The sequence below is a fragment of the Raphanus sativus genome, chromosome 4, assembly GCF_000801105.2.
Source record: "Raphanus sativus cultivar WK10039 chromosome 4, ASM80110v3, whole genome shotgun sequence".
Classification (NCBI taxonomy): domain Eukaryota; kingdom Viridiplantae; phylum Streptophyta; class Magnoliopsida; order Brassicales; family Brassicaceae; genus Raphanus; species Raphanus sativus.
Window position 1 is genome coordinate 24,129,309 of NC_079514.1, and position 18,601 is coordinate 24,147,909.

The following is an 18,601-nucleotide window of genomic DNA, read 5'->3' on the forward strand; positions in this document are numbered from 1 at the left end:
CACTAGTGCTATGGGAAGTAACGTAGCGACAACTAGCTCTACGCCCAGCCAGATTGCTGACCGGAGCACTCGCTTGCCGCCTCCGCCACCTAATTTTATGTCCGGAGCAGGAGTATCCCTCCCATCCGGGGGCAGAACATCAGCTTTGGTTCATCAAACCAGAAGTTCAACCCCGAATACGGACGGATATCAAAGGGCAGATACCGATAACCCAAGAGCCGGTGAGCGATTTAGCCCACCAGCTGCATGGGAAGATGAACAAACACGATTCCGTCAGGAACCTGCTCGTCAGATACCTAATAATGACCCAAATGTCCTTCCTCTAGAGGGACCTGACGCCATTCGCAGATATATGGAACGAACTCACGCAGCTCTCCAAAAGTTGAATGCTCAAGTTCATAAGGCAACGAGCTCGGCTCCCGAAATCGAGAGCTTGATTGAAGAAACCCGTGGGACTCCATTCACTGACAGAATTGCCAGATCTTACGTAAGAGATACCCGAAAAATCAGAATCCCCGAGTACGATGGGACCTCCGACCCAAAGGCCTATTTGAGAGCCTTATGATTGGCTATCGTGAAAGCCCATTTTACGAAGGAAGAATGTGAAGCAGGTTACTGCAGGACATTCACCGAAAACCTGATTGGAAGGGCCCTCGAATGGTTTTCTGGTCTTGAAACAGCATCGATAGACAATTTCGATCAGTTAACTAATGCCTTCATGAAGCAGTACTCGACCCATATCCTGAAGCAAGCCTCTGAGGCTGACCTCTGGAAGGTCAGACAAGGAATGGGAGACTCTCTACGACCCTACATCGAGAAATTCAGAGCAGTAAGAACTAAGCTCTCGAACCCCAACGACCAAGTCGCCATCGAGGCCCTTAGAAGAGGTCTGTGGTATAAATCGGACTTCTGGTCAGAGCTAACACTCAATCCTCCCTCGACTATCGATGATGCTCTTCATAAAGCCACCAGATATGTTACTTTGGAGGAGGAGACAGCTGCACTGGATAAACTCCACAAGAAATCTTAGAATCACTCGAAAGGTGAATCTTCAGAGGCAAAAGGACCTCATAAAAAGGGGAACTTCCAAAACAATCAGACTCAGGGAGAGCATTCTTATGCAGTCGAGGAAGATAAGGAAGAGAAACCTGTCGCCACGACGACTAAAGCCCCCTGGTCAAAAGGCTTTGATAAGAACAAACATTGCTCCTATAACGATCGAGAAGGGCACTCAACTGAGGAATGTTGGGACCTCCAACGACAGCTGGCAGCTAAATTCGCAGCCGGAGAAATAAAGGGCGTGGACCTTAAAAAGCCACCACCCTATCAGAAAAGAAGTCCTAGAGATACCTCTCCAAAACGCGAAAGGTCACCTGAGAAGGAGACAGATTCGCCATCTCCAGCTCCCAAGAAAAGAGTCGATATGATTCTTGGAAAATTCCCCCAAGGAAAAAGCCTACAAATCGAGGCTCTCTTGAGCAAACTGTCACCTCAATCGAGCCCCGACTCGAGGGTGGACTGTATCCTTGGAGGATCCGATATATGTCAAGACTCCGTTAATTTTATTAAAAATCACGTACGGAAGGCTGTGTCTAACACTAGACCTAAGCCTCCTAACCCCGAGTCCAACACTAAGATTTCTTTCTGGGAGAGTGAGACGTCATACCTTGACAGGCCTCATGATGATGTCCTGAACGTCACCCTGAATATCGCAGGATACGAGGTGCCTAAACTTATGATAGACACAGGAAGCTCTGTTGACCTTATTTTCTACAACACCTTGAAAGGGATGGAAATAGACGACTACGAAATTATTGGCCAAAAAGCTAATCTCGTAGGCTTTTCCGGAGAAACAGCTATCTCATTGGGAACTATCAAACTCCCAATCATAGCTGGCGGAATAATGAAAATGACCAATTTAGTAGTCATCGACAGACCTTCCCCGTTCCATGCGATCCTAGGAAGACCTTGGATCCATAAGATGAAAGCAGTAGTCTCAACTTATCATCAATGCGTGAAATTCCCAACACCTGAAGGAATAACCACGGTACATGGTAGCCATAAGATCTCCAGGATCTGTTACCTGGGAGGATTTGAAATCCTCAAAAAATCCCCCCAATAGCAATTACAGATCCAGGAGGGTCGTGAGATGCAACAAAATATTCGAGGTCCCCCTAGGAACCTCACCGAAAAAGTTTGCATCGACGACTCAAATCCTGAAAGACAGGCAAGCATCGGATCTGAGCTACCTCTTGAGACAAAAAAGGAGCTCATTGACTTCCTAAAAAGCAATGTCAAAACCTTTGCATGGACCACCAATGACATGAAAGGTATAGATCCGAATGTTACCACCAATAAACTGAGAGTAGACCCCACTTTCAAACTGATCAAACAAAAACGTCGCAAGCTGGGCCTCGAAAAGGCTCATGCTGCTAATGACGAAGTTGACCGACTTACGAAAGCTGGGTCCATTCGAGAGGTGCACTACCCTGACTGGTTAGCTAACCCGGTAGTTGTAAAAAAGAAAAACGGGAAATGGAGAATCTGTGTAGATTTCACTGACCTAAACAAGGCTTGTCCCAAAGACAGTTTCCCGTTACCTCACATCGACTGCCTGGTTGAAGCAACAGCTGGCCATCGACTCATGTCCTTCATGGACGCTTTCTCAGGGTACAACCAAATCATGATGGATCCTGAGAATCTAGAAAAAACTGCATTCATAACCGAACGAGGAACCTATTGCTACAAGGTCATGCCATTCGGGTTAAAGAACGCAAGAGCAACTTATCAGAGGCTAGTGAATAAGATGTTTCCTGGACAACTCGGAAAAACTATGGAGGTCTATATTGACGATATGCTAATCAGTCCTCAGCTGGAGAAGACCATATCTCCCACTTAAGGGAATGCTTCGATATCCTTAACAAATATGATATGAAGCTCAATCCCGCTAAATGTACCTTCAGGGTACCCTCAGGCGAGTTCCTCGGCTACCTCGTAACCGAAAGAGGCATTGAAGCCAACCCGCAGCAGATAGCAACCTTCCTGGAAATGTCGTCACCTAAGACAACCAGAGAGGTACAGAGATTGACTGGACGAATCGCAGCATTAAATCGATTCATATCCAGGTCCACCGATAAGTGCCTCCCATTCTATAAACTTCTAAAAAATAATAAGAAGTTCTTATGGAACGAGAAATGTGAGGAAGCCTTCAAGCAATTGAAAGTTTACCTCTCCGAGCCTTTGATCATGTTCACACCAGCAATAGGAGAGCCACTGTATATGTACCTCGCCGTATCAACCGCTGCAGTTAGCGGTGTGCTGGTACGAGAGGAACAAAACGAACAGAGACCTTTATATTACACTAGCAAGAGTCTGATAGACGACGAAACAAGGTACCCTACTATGGAAAAGTTAGCGCTAGCAGTCGTAACAGCTGCTAGGAAATTACGACCGTACTTCCAATTGCACTCGATCATCGTAATGACTTCACAACCATTACGAATGATATTGCACAGTCCCAGCCAGTCAGGACGATTGGCTAAATGGGCCATAGAGCTCAGTGAATACGACATCGAGTACAGACCTCGAGCAGCAGCAAAGGCTCAGGTCCTTGCCGATTTTATCATGGAGCTAGCATCTGAGCAATTAGACTCGGAAATGGAAGCTCCGAAGTGGAGCCTGAATGTCGACGGAGCCTCGTCAAAACAAGGCTCCGGTGTCGGGCTAAGGCTGACTTCTTCAGCTGGAGAAACCATCGAGCAGTCCTATAGGCTCGGATTCAGCGCCTCAAACAATGAGGCTGAATATGAAGCACTAATCGCAGGGTTGAAACTCGCCCTAAGCATCGGAATTCGAGAGCTAAACGCCTATAGTTATTCACAGCTAGTAGCTAGCCAGTTTCACGGAGAATACGAAACGAGAGATGAAAGAATGGGGGCATATCTCGAAGTCGTCCAGAACCTCACTAGGAAGTTCAACAAGTTCGAGCTAACAAGGATCCTACGAGGAGAGAACTCCTCAGCAGATGCGTTGGCTGCTTTAGCCTCCACATCAGACCCCCTCGTAAAACGGATCATACCCGTAGAAGGAATCGAAAAGCCAAGTATCGACATAGCTACTAAAGCTGAGATAGATAGCAAGCCAAAAGAGCAAACCGAAGGTAACTACCCTGAAACGGTAGCTACCCAAGTTCTCACAACATTCTGGTTTCCAAAAGCCAAAATTACGTAGCTTTAAAAAGCATACCTCCGGGAACACGATCCAAAACACGGAGAACAACGACAAAAATGAAGGTATTCCCCTAAATTCAGACTCCCAGGAGCTAAATCCTACCTCCGGGGGCACCATCCAGACCTCGGACCCACTCGTCTGTAGAGTCAAAACCAGAAGTCGCTCAGCTCTCAAAAATTCATTTGGGGGCACCATTCAGACTCCGGAGAATAACGAGGAAATTGGAGATATTCCTCAGAATTCAGATTCCCTGGAGCCTAATCCTACGAATATCTCCGGGGGCACCACGACACCAGGTCCCGAACAGGAACCTCCCTCGTCTCTTCATAACAAAGTTGTAGGGAGAGAGGACTGGAGAATACCAATCATGCAATACATCCTAGAGGGAAAGACTCCACCCAATAAATGGGAGGCTCGAAAACTCAAAGCATTGAGCGCAAGATACTGCATAATCAATTCTGCCCTCCACAAACGAAGTGTTTCCGGACCTTACCTAAAATGCGTCCATGGCCTCGTTGCTATGAAAATCATGAAGGAAATGCACGACGGCTCCTGTGGAAACCACGCCGGTGGCAGAGCTCTAGCTATCCGAATCAAAAGACAAGGCTATTTCTGGCCTACCATTATTGCAGAATGTGAGGTCTACTCTTCCTCATGCGACAAATGCCAGAGGCATGCACCGATTATACACCAACCTGCGGAAAAACTATCCAACATATCCGCTCCTTACCCATTTATGAGGTGGTCCATGGACATCGTAGGACCACTAGTAGCGTCAGGAAGTGGAAAGAAGAAGCTACGCTTCCTCTTAGTCCTAACAGACTATTTCACGAAATGGATTGAGGCTGAAGATTTCCAACAGGTAACCAGATTCGAGGTCGAACGATTTGTGTGGAATGACATCGTGTGCAGACACGGCGTCCCATACAAAATCGTGACTGATAATGGAGGACAATTCATATCTAACGACTTCAAAGAATTTTGCAACAAATGGAATATCCGCCTCACCTTTTCAACACCTCGACGTCCTCAAGGAAACGGCCAGGCGGAGGCTGCTAACAAGTCAATTTTAGCAAACCTCAAGAAACGCCTCGGAACCCAGAAAGAACTCTGGTCAGAAAAGTTACCCGAAATACTATGGGCATGTCGAACCACCGCACGAAAGGCTACAGAAGAAACCCCTTTCTCCTTAGCCTACGGGATGGAAGCTGTCGTCCCAGCCGGAACCACTGCTGGTAGCCTCCGCCGGGAACTCTGTACGTCCGATCCTGCAGCTAATGACCAGCTCCTGACGGACAGCCTCGATCTAATCGAGGAAAGACGAGACCGAGCCCTGCTTGGCATTCAAAACTATCAGCGAGCAATGGCACGACATTACAACTCCAAAGTCAGGCCCCGACAATTCGCTGTAGGTGACCTAGTACTTAGGAAAGTTTTCGAAGGAACCAAGGAGCCGGATGCTAGGAAGTTAGGAACCAATTGGGAGGGTCCTTACCGGATTATCCATGTGGTACGACCTGGCGTCTACAAGCTCCAGAAGGTGTGAACCAGGGTACCTGAAATCAGATCGTGGAACGCCACGAATCTCAAGAGATACTATCATTAGGTACCTAAATTTCTCGAACTACGTTAGGCTTGATCCCTTGACTGGGTACGTAGGCAACTCCGTCATGAGTGCAGTCCCAACCTCATTTCAACACTCTGTTCACCATGACCAAAGGGGGCATATGTCTGATTAAAATCACATAGCCCAAGCATCAATTGTACGATTATTATGATACCATGTAATCCATTATCAATAAAGCAATTACCCTTGATATCTAGACTCTTTAACAATTCAGGTCCCTATAAACACGGACCTAAGGTCTTAAAACCCTTCGGATCAACTCAGGTCTCCAAGCACCTGGACCTAAGGTCTTAAGATCCTTAGTAATCTCGAAGGTCTTAAAATCCTTCAAACGAAATCAAATTTGATAAACCTAAACCTAAGGTCTTAAAATCCTTAGAAACCACCAAGGTCTTAAAATCCTTCAAACAAAGTCAGGTCACCACGGACCTAAACCTAAAGTCTTAAAATCTTTATCAAACCTCAAAAGGTCTTGAAATCCTAAGCAAACTTCAATGGGTCTTAAAATCCCAAAAACAAATTCAGATTCCCATGAACCCCCTCCAAAGGTCTTAAAATCCTTAACAAACTTCAATGGGTCTTAAAATCCCACAAACGAATTCAGGTTCCCATGAACCCCCTCCAAGGTCTTAAAAACCCTTAAGCAAATTTCAGAAGGTCTCAAAATCTCCTAACACGAATTCAGGTTCCCATGAACCACTCTCAAAAGAAAATCTCAAACCAAATTCAGGTTCCTAAAAACCTTGAGCTAATCTCGATATATCAGGAATTCCTCTTAAGGAGCCTCAGAATCAGATACAATCAAAGTCCTCAAGACCTGTTGTTAAGATCCGAGACCTAATTCTGGAAAGTCATTAGACTTCATGCCTAACGACCACAATACATGTTACAAAGAAGATCAAGTTAAAAGACTAAAAGAAAAACCATACCTGACCCATGCAATGGGCAATCTCAACGTACTCCTCTTTGTTCATGAGATTGGCGATCGAGGGGAGGGCGCACCCGGTTCTCTTCATGTGCCTCATCAGCGTAGCCAAACCCCACGAGTCATCCAAGACCGATCCAGGTTTCAAGTGAGTGAAGTTCCAGCCAACGGTTCCTCCTCTAGAAGATGAGGAGGAAGGCCTGGAAGGTCTGTCAACCTGGTCGGTCCTGGACCTCTTGCTCCTTGGAGGCTCAAAATCATGAGTATCCTTCATCACTTGTGGATCAGCTTCCGTCTCTGGGACCTCGGAGTGAGGAACAACTTCCTGAACTCTAGGCTCGGAGCAACTGGCATCTTTAACAGGAGCATAGCCTCCATCATCAAGGACTTCCTTCACAGAGTTGAGGAAGGATCCTCCTTGATTCTTGTCGCTTCCTCGAGAGGAGCTGGCAGCTTTTGTTAATTTACCCCTGGAACGGAACGAGGGCTGGATAGGCATCTTGTGTGACTGAGTCTTCTCTGAGGTACTAGCTTCCGACGAAACTGACACTACCGATTCACCTTCGGAAACTGAATCAAAAAGAGAATCCTTAATCTCAAAAGACAAATTCGAGCATTAAAAATTTGAAATCAATGAAAGAAGGTTACCTTCTAAACCAGCAACCATGACTGAATCAGGAAAGGAAGCCTTGTATCGATCAGGGAACCTAGCTGATCCAATTCTCGTGGTAGTGTATGCTCCCCAAGTATTAGGGCTGTGTTGCAGCTTCCTACAGAGAGCTCTGGTGAGTTTACCGGATAACTTAACAGGGTCCTTAATCTCTGCAAGAAAAATCAAAGGGCTTAGCAAATCACTATAAGCAAAAGTAAACAAGCAAATACATCCCTAAAATCCTAACCAGATATGTCAGACCAAGAGGTCCTGAGGGCTCGGCCTACAGGAACCGTCGAAGGGTCAATCTTGACATAGAAATATTTCTTCCGCCAGTCATCATCACTGGCCGTGAACTTAAAAATGCGTAGCCCTGGACGACAGGGGAGATAATAGTTCCCGCTTCCACCCTCCTTGGTGGAGCTCTCCTTTATCAAGAAAAGACTCATCAGCTCGGTCAACCCTACGATAACTCCTTTTTCCTTAGCCCTGGTGATGAATCCGTTTACCACTCGGATAACCGAGGGGAAAAGTTGGGAAAGGGCTAGTTGATAGTGATCTAGGAGATCTAGCAAGAGGGTTGGAAGAGGGAACCTAAGATGACACTTGGAGATGTATTTCTCGTGAATACAGAACCAACCCTCCGGAATGGTTTCAGGGGTTTCATCATCAGTACAAGCTCTGGCTAAATCCTTCTTGCCGTGAGCTTGGACGACGAGGTTAACAACGTCCTGACTCTTCAACAGCGAAGGAGAGTGAGGTCCAGAGGAGGCGCTCTTGCCATCTTTCTTCTTCATTCGCTTGGAGACTTTCGCTCCAATTGAATCTTTAGCCTTCTTCTTCATGGCATCCCCTTCTTTATCTTCTCGCCGGCTTCTTGCTTAACCTTCATAATACGAGTACCGGAAGCAGAGATTTGAATCTCACTGGAGCCTTCCTTTTGACTCATGATAAGTAAAGGGTAAAGAGAAAAGAAAGCGAAAAGGGAAGAATCGAGCTAAGTCGAGCAAGAACGAAATCTCTAAAGAGGTTAGGGGCGAAGAACTGGTTCGATCAAGAAGCAGAGATAAAAAAAAAGAAAGAAAACGCAGTAAAATAAAAAGGAGAGAAGGGAAGTTACCTTGGAAACCGTCGATAGGCGTGGAGAAAGTGGAGAGAGAAGCAGTTAATACCTGCAGCTTTATATCCCATCACGTCTCGAAAATCGGAAACTACATTTCAAATTCCCTTTAATCTGAACCGTCGATCTCATTAAAAATAACTACAGCCGTCCGATTAAGCAAAGAATATCTATGGTTGAGATAACTGATAATCATTATCTCAACAAGAAGATCTAGGCTGGGCGGCTAGGTTTAGCTCCCGAGATAATAAATCGTCTCTCGGAAGTTGGGGGCAACTGTTGGGCCCAAATATGACCCGCTAGCTAATAGTAAATAACAAGAAATGATAACGGGCCACGATAGGCCCATCACAGATTAAATCCTCGAAAACAGCTAAGTCAGAGCCGGAGGCTGTGAGCTAAAGATGTTCACTAGAGAGGTCACGGAAAGGAGGCAGCTCGTGGACGTATAAGTAGGCGCAGGACCCGGTCAAAGGGGAGCTGTTACAAATCCCTCAAATCACGGAGGGGATCTCGGGAACCAGTTGGTGACGATCCATCGGAGCCTGAGGCTATTTAAAGAGAAGGAAGATTAAAGAAGAGGGACATTCACTCAACCCTTATTCACACAAGACTCTTGAAACATTCTCATTGTCTTTGTAACATTCTCATTATCTTTGTAATCATCAAAAGAACACCTTTTGTAACCATTCATTACCAAAATCATCAATAAAATCATTCATTCATTCTACAAGTTCTTACGGGATTCAGCCCACGTTATCTTTCCCTAATCTTAACCTGATCTAAAATCTAGGAGGTGAGTTTAATCCCTCACAAGGCCCACCTAAGTTTTTTTTTGTAATTTTGCCATGCATCAAAATGTATGGATAATTATGTAGGAAACTGCAAAAAACACCCGGAAACAGCGAATCACATCTCAATCATGGCCCGTATCATTCGACAGCCTGTTTGAGGCTCAAAACGGCAGAATTTGGGCTTGAAAAATCGCCAGCCCTATACACTGGCTTAGATGGTTTTGGGGGCTTTCCGAAATGGTGCTGTGGGCGTCGTACTTCCACACGGTTCAAAAGTTATGGGATTTTCAAGATTTGACCTGTTTCAAATTGAAGAAAAAAAAATAAAAAAGGGGTGCAGCACGAGGACTTCCCGGGAGGTCACCCATCCTAGTACTACTCTCGCCCAAATCACGCTTTACTGCAGAGTTCTGATGGGATCCGGTGCATTAGTGCTGGTATGATCGCACCCATTAGTACATGACTCGCAATTCCATATATCCTTTTAATCCGAGAATACGAGTAGATTTGCGTGGGGCCCACCTAAGTTTTTTTTTTTTGTAATTTTGCCATTTATCAAAATGTATGGATAATTATGTAGGAAACTGCAAAAAAAAACACCCGGAAACAGCGAATCGCATCTCAATCACGGCCCGTAACATTTGACCGCCTGTTTGAGGCTCTAAACGGCAGAATTTGGGCTCGAAAAATCTCCAGCCCTATTCGCTGGCATAGATGGTTTTGGGGGCTTTCCGAAATGGTGATGTGGGCGTCGTAGTTCCACACGGTTCAAAAGTTATGGGGTTTTCAAGATTTGACCCGTTTCAAATTGAAGAAAAAAATAATAAAAAAGGGGTGCAACACGAGGACTTCTCGGGAGGTCACCCATCCTAGTACTACTCTCGCCCAAGCACGCTTAGCTGCAGAGTTCTGATGGGATCCGGTGCATTAGTGCTGGTATGATCGCACCCATTAGTACATGACTCGCAATTTCATATATCGTTTTAATCCGAGAATACGAGTAGATTTGCATGGGGTCCACCTGAGTTTTTTCTTTTTTTTTTGTAATTTTGCCATGCATCAAAATGTATGGATATTGATGTAGCAAACTGCAAAAAAAATCCGCAAACAGCGAATCGCATCTCAATCACGACCCATAACATTCGAAAGCCTGTTTGAGGCTCTAAACGGCAGAATTTGGGCTCGAAAAATCGCCAGCCCTATTCACTGGCCTAGATGGTTTTGGGGGCTTTCCGAAATAGTTCCACACGGTTCAAAAGTTATGGGGTTTTCAAGATTTGACCCGTTTCAAATTGAAGAAAAAAAATAAAAAGGGTGCAACACGAGGACTTCCCGGGAGGTCACCCATCCTAGTACTACTTTCGCTCACGCACGCTTAACTACAGAGTTCTGATGGGATGATCGCACCCGTTAGTACATGACTCGCAATTCCATATATCCTTTTAATCTGAGAATACAAGTAGATTTGCGTGGGGCCCACCTGAGTTTTTTTTTTGTAATTTTGCCATGCATCAAAATGTATGGATATTGATGTACGAAACAGCAAAAAACACCCGGAAACAGCGAATCGCATCTCAATCACGGCCAGTAACATTCGACAGCCTGTTTGAGGCTCTAAACGGCAGAATTTGGGCTCGAAAAATCGCCAGCCCTATTCGCTGGCCTAGATGGTTTTCGGGGCTTTCCGAAATGGTGCTGTGGGCGTCGTAGTTCCACACGGTTCAAAAGTTATTGGGTTTTCAAGATTTGACCCGTTTCAAATTGAAGGAAAAAAAAATAAAAAAAGGGGTGCAACACGAGGACTTCCCGGGAGGTCACCCATCCTAGTACTACTCTCTCCCGAAGCACACTTCACTGCGGAGTTCTGATGGGATCCGGTGCATTAGTGCTGGTATGATAGCACCCGTTAGTACATGACTCGCAATTCCATATATCCTTTTAATCCGAGAATACGAGTACATTTGCGTGGGGCCCACCTAAGTTTTTTTTTTTGTAATCTTGCCATGCATCAAAATGTATGGATAATTATGTAGGAAACTGCAAAAAAAAAAAACACCCGGAAACAGCGAATCGCATCTCAATCACGGCCCGTAACATTCGACCGCCTGTTTGAGGCTCTAAACGGCATAATTTGGGGTCGAAAAATCTCCAGCCCTATTCGTTGGCATAGATGGTTTTGGGGGCTTTCCGAAATGGTGCTGTGGGCGTCGTAGTTCCACACAGTTCAAAAGTTATGGGGTTTTCAAGATTTGACCCGTTTCAAATTGTAGAGAAAAAAATAAAAAAGGGGTGCAACACGAGGACTTCCCGGGAGGTCACCCATCCTAGTACTACTCTCGCCCAAGCACGCTTAGCTGCAGAGTTCTGATGGGATCCGGTGCATTAGTGCTAGTATGATCGCACCCATTAGTACATGACTCGCAATTTCATATATCGTTTTAATCCGAGAATACGAGTAGATTTGCATGGGGTCCACCTGAGTTTTTTTTTTTTTTTTTTTGTAATTTTGCCATGCATCAAAATGTATGGATATTGATGTAGCAAACTACAAAAAACATCCGCAAACAGCGAATCGCATCTCAATCACGACCCATAACATTCGAAAGCCTATTTAAGGCTCTAAACGGCAGAATTTGGGCTCGAAAAATCGCCAGCCCTATTCACTGGCCTAGATGGTTTTGGGGGCTTTCCGAAATAGTTCCACACGGTTCAAAAGTTATGGGGTTTTCAAGATTTGACCCGTTTCAAATTGAAGAAAAAAAAATAAAAAAGGGTGCAACACGAGGACTTCCCTGGAGGTCACCCATCCTAGTACTACTTTCGCTCACGCACGCTTAACTGCAGAGTTCTGATGGGATCCGGTGCATTAGTGCTGGTATGATCGCACCCGTTAGTACATGACTCGCAATTCCATATATCCTTTTAATCCGAGAATACGAGTAGATTTGCGTGGGGCCCACCTGAGTTTTTTTTTTTTAATTTTGCCATGCATCAAAATGTATAGATATTGATGTACGAAACTGCAAAAAACACCCGGAAACAGCGAATCGCATCTCAATCACGGCCCGTAACATTCGACAGCCTGTTTGAGGCTCTAAACGGCAGAATTTGGGCTCAAAAAATCGCCAGACCTATTCGCTGGCCTAAATGGTTTTGGGGGCTTTCCGAAATGGTGCTGTGGGCGTCGTAGTTCCACACGGTTCAAAAGTTATGGGGTTTTCAAGATTTGACCCGTTTCAAATCGAAGGAAAAAAAAAAAAAAAAGGGGTGCAACACGAGGACTTCCCGGAAGGTCACCCATCCTAGTACTGCTCTCTCCCGAAGCACGCTTCACTGCAGATTTCTGATGGGATCCGGTGCATTAGTGCTGGTATGATAGCACCCGTTAGTACATGACTCGCAATTCCATATATCCTTTTAATCCGAGAATACGAGTATATTTGCGTGGGGCCCACCTAAGTTGTTTTTTTTGTAATTTTGCCATGCATCAAAATGTATGGATAATTATGTAGGAAACTGCAAAAAAAAAACACCCCGAAACAGCGAATCGCATCTCAATCACGGCCCGTAACATTCGACAGCCTGTTTGAGGCTCTAAACGGCAGAATTTGGGCTTGAAAAATCTCCAGCCCTATTCGTTGGCATAGATGGTTTTGGGGCTTTCCGAAATGGTGCTGTGGGCGTCGTAGTTCCACAGGGTTCAAAAGTTATGGGGTTTTCAAGATTTGACCCGTTTCAAATTGAAGAAAAAAAAAATAAAAAAGGGTTGCAACACGAGGACTTCCCGGGAGATCACCCATCCTAGTACTACTCTCGCCCAAGCACGCTTAGCTGCAGAGTTCTGATGGGATCCGGTGGATTAGTGCTGGTATGATCGCACCCATTAGTACATGACTTCCAATTTCATATATCGTTTTAATCCGAGAATACGAGTAGATTTGCATGGGGTCCACTTGAGTTTTTTCTTTTTTTTTTTGTAATTTTGCCATGCACCAAAATGTATGGATATTGATGTAGCAAACTGCAAAAAACATCCGCAAACTGCGAATCGCATCTCAATCACGACCCATAACATTCGAAAGTCTGTTTGAGGCTCTAAACGGCAGAATTTGGGCTCGAAAAATCGCCAGCCCTATTCACTAGCCTAGATGGTTTTGGGGGCTTTCCAAAATAGTTCCACACGGTTCAAAAGTTATGGGGTTTTCAAGATTTGACCCGTTTCAAATTGAAGAAAAAAAAATAAAAAAGGGTGCAACACGAGGACTTCCCGGAGGTCACCCATCCTAGTACTACTTTCGCTCACGCACGCTTAACTGCAGAGTTCTGATGGGATCCGGTGCATGAGTGCTGGTATGATCGCACCCGTTAGTACATGACTCGCAATTCCATATATCCTTTTAATCTGAGAATACGAGTAGATTTGCGTGGTGCCCACCTGAGTTTTTTTTTGTAATTTGCCATGCATCAAAATGTATGGATATTGATGTACGAAACTGCAAAAAACACCCGGAAACAGCGAATCGCATCTCAATCACGGCCCGTAACATTTGACAGCCTGTTTGAGGCTCTAAACGGCAGAATTTGGGCTCGACAAATCGCCAGCCCTATTCGCTGGCCTAGATGGTTTTGGGGGCTTTCCGAAATGGTGCTGTGAGCGTCGTAGTTCCACACGGTTCAAAAATTATGGGGTTTTCAAGATTTGACCCGTTTCAAATTGAAGGAAAAAAATAAAAAAGGGGTGCAACACGAGGACTTCCCGGAAGTTCACCCATCCTAATACTGCTCTCTCCCGAAGCACGCTTCACTGCGGAGTTCTGATGGGATCCGGTGCATTAGTGCTGGTATGATAGCACCCGTTAGTACATGACTCGCAATTCCATATATCCTTTTAATCCGAGAATACGAGTATATTTGCGTGGGGCCCACCTAAGTTTTTTTTTTGTAATTTTGCCATGCATCAAAATGTATGGATAATTATGTAGGAAACTGCAAAAAAAAAAACACCCCGAAACAGCGAATCGCATCTCAATCACGGCCCGTAACATTCGACAGCCTGTTTGAGGCTCTAAACGGCAGAATTTGGGCTCGAAAAATCTCCAGCCCTATTCGTTGGCATAGATGGTTTTGGGGCCTTTCCGAAATGGTGCTGTGGGCGTCGTAGTTCCACACGGTTCAAAAGTTATGGGGTTTTCAAGATTTGACCCGTTTCAAATTGAAGAAAAAAAAATAAAAAAGGGGTACAACACGAGGACTTCCCGGAGGTCACCCATCCTAGTAATACTCTCGGCCAAGCACGCTTAGTGATAGAACCTAAGTAAGGATCACTCTGCCGGTACGGATGATATGAACTCAGATCCGAGTGGATTGAGAACTAGTGGATCGAAGGGTGACACTAAGGGTTGCGGAAGCCCAAAGATACTACCAGATGTTCGAAGGTTGCCGGATGTGACGCACCGGTCCAACACAACGAAGTGTTTCACTCGGAGATAACCTCACCAAGCAAACTTATGAATGTTCTAAGACAAAGAACAATGAGAGAAGACTCAAAATAGCAAAGCAAAATCGTTGATGAATTTTATTCATGAGAGACTCACTTATTTATAATGTTTGTGAGTCAAAGAAACATAAAGGAAATTATTGGAAAATACAACATTGAAAAGGAAATGTTGAAAACAAGACATAGAAAATGTGAACTTGGACCAAGACCAGTCAATGCGCGGAAACTGATGAAGACTTGGCAAGGTTCATTGACTGTCCAGGTTCGTGATTCGTCCAGGTTCATCCTGTGATGATCAGGTCGTCCGCGGTAAGGAGCAGGACGGACGCAAGGCTGCCCGCATGGTTGATCATCGATGATCCATGAACGGATGAAGAGATAGCTCGACCCAAATCTTCAGAGAGCCTAAGTAACATCCCTTTGGAGAAGTTGGATGCATCGATCATCATAAAATCATCAAAGTGGTCGGACAAGTCGAGATCAGCCTGATCCGGGTGTGCGGTACGTCCCAAACGGGCCAGAAAAGATAGGCTAAGTCCGGGATCAGATTCATCTCGATGATCATGGGTTCTGACTTGACTGTTGGCTCTAGAATGACGAATGGGTCGGGGAAGAACGCCTGTGGGTCGGCTGATTCGGTCATCAGGTCGTGAATCCATCCTTAGGTCGCGTCCGGGTGCACTCGGGTCGATCCGGTACACGGCTCTGTCCGTTGATCTGGTACGGCTGAACGGCTGAACCTCAGTTGGACTGATCTGATCGTCCTGAGTCTGCTCCAAGTCCTGGTCCAGGTCCTGGGTTCCATCATTCCCTCCCTCTTCAAAAGGATTTGACCACAAATCCGGATCATCTGCAAGAAAAGGAGATAGATCAGAAACATTAAAACTTGAAGAGATATCATACTTACCCTGAAGATCAAGCTGGTAAGCATTGTCATGGAGTTTCTTGAGAATCTGGAATGGACCATCGACCCGGGGCATGAGTTTGGACTTCCTTTGTTCCGGGAATCGTTCCTTCCTCAAATGGACCCAAACAAGATCACCTTCCTGAAAGATCATTTCTTTTCTCTTCTTGTCTGCAAGTCGTTTGTAGCCTTTGGTCTTGGCTTCAATGTTGGCCCGGACCTGTTCATGCAGCTTCTTGATCGTGTCCACCTTCCTCTTGCCATCTGTACTAACTCGTTCACTCAAAGGCAAAGGTAAAAGATCAAGTGGAGACAAAGGATTAAATCCATAAACAACCTCAAAAGGAGAAAACTTAGTAGCTGAATGCAATGCATGATTGTAAGCAAACTCAACATGAGGCAAACATTCTTCCCAAGTCTTAAGATTCTTTTTAACCAAAGATCTAAGCAAAGCAGACAAGGTTCGATTAACTACTTCAGTTTGCCCATCAGTTTGCGGATGACAAGTTGTTGAGAACATCAATCTAGTACCTAGCTTAGACCACAAGGTCTTCCAAAAATAGCTAAGGAACTTAGCATCACGATCAGAGACAATGGTCTTAGGCATTCCATGCAATCTAACAACTTCCTTAAAGAATAAATCTGCAACTTGCACAGCATCATCAGTTTTGTGACAAGGAATGAAATGAGCCATTTTTGAGAACCTATCTACAACCACAAAGATAGAATCTCGTCCAGCTTTGGACCTAGGCAAACCAAGCACAAAATCCATAGAAATGTCTACCCAAGGATGAGAGGGAATGGGTAGAGCTGAGTACAAACCGTGGTTTGATGCTTTAGGCTTAGACTTCTTGCACACCACACATCGGCCACAGATCCTCTCAACATCTTTCATCAAACTCGGCCAATAGAAGTGGTCATGAACAGCCTTGTAAGTCTTCTTGACACCAAAGTGTCCCATAAGTCCTCCTCCATGAGCTTCCCTGAGAAACAACTCCCTCAAAGAACATTGGGGCACACACAAACGGTTATCAAAGAATAAGAAACCAGAACTTTGAAAGTATTTCCCATAAGCAACCTTGGTGCATTTTCGAAAAATCTCTTTAAAATCCTGATCAGAGGCATAAAGATCCTTGATAAATTCAAAACCAAGCAATTTAGTCTCAAGGGCTGAAAGAAGAGTATACCTTCGAGACAATGCATCGGCCACAACATTCTCCTTACCTTGTTTGTACTTGATCACATAAGGGAATGTTTCAATGAACTCCATCCAACGAGCATGCCTCTTGTTGAGCTTCTGCTGACCCTTAAGATGTCTTAGAGACTGATGGTCAGTGTGGATGATGAACTCCTTAGGCCAAAGATAGTGCTGCCACGTTTGAAGGGCTCTCACCAAGGCATAGAGTTCCTGGTCGTATGTGGGGTAGTTGAGCATGGCACCACCAAGCTTCTCACTGAAATAAGCTACTGGTTTTCCTTCCTGCATCAACACAGCACCAATACCAACACCAGAAGCATCACATTCGATCTCAAAAGCTTTAGAAAAATCTGGAAGTACAAGCAAAGGGGCATTAGTCAACTTCCCTTTAAGGATTTCGAATGCTTCTTCTTGAGCTGGTCCCCATTTGAACCCCACGTTCTTCTTGATCACTTCAGTGAGAGGAGCGGCCAAGGTACTGAAGTTTTGAACAAAACGCCTATAGAAACCGGCAAGGCCATGGAAGCTTCTCACTTCACTAATGGTTTTCGGAATGGGCCAGTCTCGGATTGCTTGGACCTTCTGCTCGTCCACTCTCAAGCCATCTGCACCTACAACAAAACCTAGAAAGACCACATGATCTGTGCCAAAAGAACATTTTCCAAGGTTAGCAAACAAATGTTCCTTTCTAAGGACTTCAAGAACAGATTTCAGGTGCTGTTTGTGCTCATCAAGGCTTTTGCTGTAAATAAGAATGTCATCAAAGTAAACCACAACAAAATGACCAATAAAAGACCTCAAGACATGATTCATTAGGCGCATGAAAGTACTAGGTGCATTTGTGAGACCAAAGGGCATGACAAGCCACTCATACAAACCTAGTTTTGTTTTAAAGGCCGTTTTCCATTCATCACCTTCTTTCATCCTAATCTGATGATAGCCACTTTTCAAATCTATCTTAGAAAAGTACTTAGAACCATGGAGTTCATCAAGCATATCATCAAGGCGAGGGATAGGATGTCGATACTTTACCGTGATGTTGTTTATGGCCCGGCAGTCCACACACATCCTCCAGGAGCCATCCTTCTTTGGGACGAGTAGAACAGGCACTGCACAGGGACTGAGACTCTCTCTGATGTATCCCTTCTCAAGCAGGTCGTTGATCTGTTTCTCCAGCTCCTTGGTCTCGACCGGATTGGTGCGGTACGCTGGTCGGTTCGGAAGAGATGCGCCCGGGACAAGATCAATCTGATGCTCAATGCCTCTTACTGGTGGCAATCCTTTTGGATTTTCTTCTGGAAACACATCAGAATAATCCTGCAAGATACCTAAAAATTCACTCGGAATCTCCGGTGCAAGGTCAGAAGAAGATGAGGCCAAAAGAGACTCTTTATAAACAAGTAAGAGAAATGGCTTTTGAGAGCAAAGAGACTTCCTTACCTGACTTTCTTTGACAAAGAAGTTGGAGTTTCTGGTACTTGTCTCAGGTTTATCAGCCTTAGAGTCTTGGTCTCGGTTCTTCCTAAGTTGGACCTGGTCTTGATGGACTTCCGAAGGTGACAAAGGCACCAAGGTGATCTTCTTTCCTTTGTGATCAAACGAGTGCCTGTTTGTGAAGCCATCATGCACTGCCTTCTTGTCAAATTGCCAAGGT

At 45.0% G+C, this 18,601-nt stretch overlaps 7 non-coding genes and 2 pseudogenes across 7 annotated transcripts; all 9 read right to left on the reverse strand.

Moving 5' to 3' along the window:
• Positions 1-9,679: 9,679 nt before the first annotated feature.
• Positions 9,680-9,799, reverse strand: LOC130512231 (5S ribosomal RNA). Its single transcript, XR_008945788.1, has one exon. It is a non-coding gene; the product is annotated as a 5S ribosomal RNA (ribosomal RNA).
• A 380-nt stretch (positions 9,800-10,179) lies between these two features.
• On the reverse strand, positions 10,180-10,298 carry LOC130512263 (5S ribosomal RNA). Its single transcript, XR_008945817.1, has one exon. It is a non-coding gene; the product is annotated as a 5S ribosomal RNA (ribosomal RNA).
• An 835-nt stretch (positions 10,299-11,133) lies between these two features.
• Positions 11,134-11,253, reverse strand: LOC130512220 (5S ribosomal RNA). Its single transcript, XR_008945777.1, has one exon. It is a non-coding gene; the product is annotated as a 5S ribosomal RNA (ribosomal RNA).
• A 381-nt stretch (positions 11,254-11,634) lies between these two features.
• LOC130512271 (5S ribosomal RNA) lies at positions 11,635-11,753 on the reverse strand. The gene has a single exon (XR_008945818.1). It is a non-coding gene; the product is annotated as a 5S ribosomal RNA (ribosomal RNA).
• A 365-nt stretch (positions 11,754-12,118) lies between these two features.
• On the reverse strand, positions 12,119-12,237 carry LOC130512178 (5S ribosomal RNA). The gene has a single exon (XR_008945738.1). It is a non-coding gene; the product is annotated as a 5S ribosomal RNA (ribosomal RNA).
• A 375-nt stretch (positions 12,238-12,612) lies between these two features.
• LOC130512261 (5S ribosomal RNA) lies at positions 12,613-12,732 on the reverse strand (annotated as a pseudogene).
• A 379-nt stretch (positions 12,733-13,111) lies between these two features.
• On the reverse strand, positions 13,112-13,230 carry LOC130512156 (5S ribosomal RNA). The gene has a single exon (XR_008945716.1). It is a non-coding gene; the product is annotated as a 5S ribosomal RNA (ribosomal RNA).
• A 364-nt stretch (positions 13,231-13,594) lies between these two features.
• On the reverse strand, positions 13,595-13,712 carry LOC130512256 (5S ribosomal RNA). Its single transcript, XR_008945812.1, has one exon. It is a non-coding gene; the product is annotated as a 5S ribosomal RNA (ribosomal RNA).
• A 371-nt stretch (positions 13,713-14,083) lies between these two features.
• LOC130512264 (5S ribosomal RNA) lies at positions 14,084-14,203 on the reverse strand (annotated as a pseudogene).
• Positions 14,204-18,601: the final 4,398 nt, after the last annotated feature.